The sequence below is a fragment of the Gekko japonicus genome, unplaced genomic scaffold (assembly GCF_001447785.1).
Source record: "Gekko japonicus isolate JY-2015 unplaced genomic scaffold, Gekko_japonicus_V1.1 scaffold6171, whole genome shotgun sequence".
NCBI classification, from domain to species: Eukaryota; Metazoa; Chordata; class Lepidosauria; order Squamata; family Gekkonidae; genus Gekko; species Gekko japonicus.
Window position 1 is genome coordinate 33,079 of NW_015171078.1, and position 1,655 is coordinate 34,733.

Here is a 1,655-nt window from a genome sequence, read left to right on the forward strand (position 1 = left end):
CTTTCCCTTGTCCTTCGTACCTCAGCATCTATTTGCTTTCTTTGTTTCCCTCTCTCTCTGTCTTTCTTTCCACTGCTTTCATTCTTTCTTTCCATTTCTCTCTCTCTTAGACAAATAAATATCTTTAGCAAACAAATATTATTGGACAAATAAATATCATTCTCTAGATGTGATTTTAGTTTGTTGTTTACATAGCTGTCTAATTCTGTAATCCAACTCCTATGGCATTTTTAGTAGTTGCTTATACTATTTTATTGCTCTGTTTGCATTATGTAATTCATCTTGAGACCCAGCGAGAAAAGCAGGATATAAAGTAAATAAAAGCAAAATAAATGAAATGTATGTCAGTGTTAAATACTGATTCCCAGCTCCTTGATAGAACTAAGTCTGTGCAGGTCAATGTGAGACTCCTTGAGCATCTCTAGATAGGGGGAATTCATTGGCTTTAGCTAAATAAGGCAGCAGTTATGAGCATTTTTGCCAGGTGGAGGATATATTGGTCTCAACTGGACTTGAGGAAACATGGTTAATATTGCAACGGATGTAAATCTAACTGCCTCAGGGTCCCAATGAAGCCACTGGCTTTCTTGAGGCAAGGCTTTCATCTTATTGCTGATTTATGATAAAGGATTAGATGACATCTCCCACACTTGGTCCCACCAAATTTTTGAAGAAGCTACCAGGTCTAGTTAAAAAGAAGATGACCCTAAATGAAAGACAAGCCACCTTAAAGAAGTTATACAAATGTGTGGTTGTTGGAGGGTTTTTTTTAATTACTTGACATAAGCATAACATGCATAGGAATGTAAGCAACCCCCTTTTTTCTACAGCTTACCTGGAAAAAATAACCCTAGTCTTGTATTTGAGTAAATGCCATATATCTATCTAATTTCTTTCAAACCAAACCAGAAAATATGTTTTCCACAAAGGATTCTGTTTAGAGCTCAGACTCTTAACATCTAATTATCTCCCTCTGCAATTACACACACCGCTGCATTTCCCCCCCCCTCCTAAACTAAGGAAGAGTCAGGGAGCAACTGTAAAAGGGGAGATAAATACCCTCATCCCTGCGCTGTTAAAAATGGACACAAGAAAGAGGCAGAAGGAGCTCTTAGTTCTGTCTTTCATTCTTGGTTTGAATCCATTAGCCTTGAGATTGGTACATGTGCAGCTTCAGCTCTCTTTCAAGGCATATGTGTTGGCTTTTATATTCCTGGTAGAAATCACGTTGATGTGGGGAGCCAACACTCAACGCAGATTGAGCACAAGAGAGGTCTGCGGATAGTATGGCAAAGCTAGTGTTCTTGCTGATTCTGCTCCCTTCCATGGCGTGTAAAGTCGATATTTGGAAGTGTCTCAAGGGTGATCCCCTCCCAGTTCCACATGACTTCTATCAGTCTGGGGATGTCCTTGTTGGTGGGATTGCTTCTCAGATTGTTTACCCTCTTCACACATTTCTTTTCCAAGAGAATCCCTCAGATGGCTTGTTTGACTTTCCAGAGTAAGGATTTCCATGCCTCACTTGAATTATATGAGTCTGATCAGATCATAAACCCTAGCAATTGCTCTGCACTGTGATAGGATGGTCAAAGTGTTTGCCGGGTTGACAGTGTATATGATATTTCTTCTCCCAGAAAGAGAGTTCTTAGTATTTT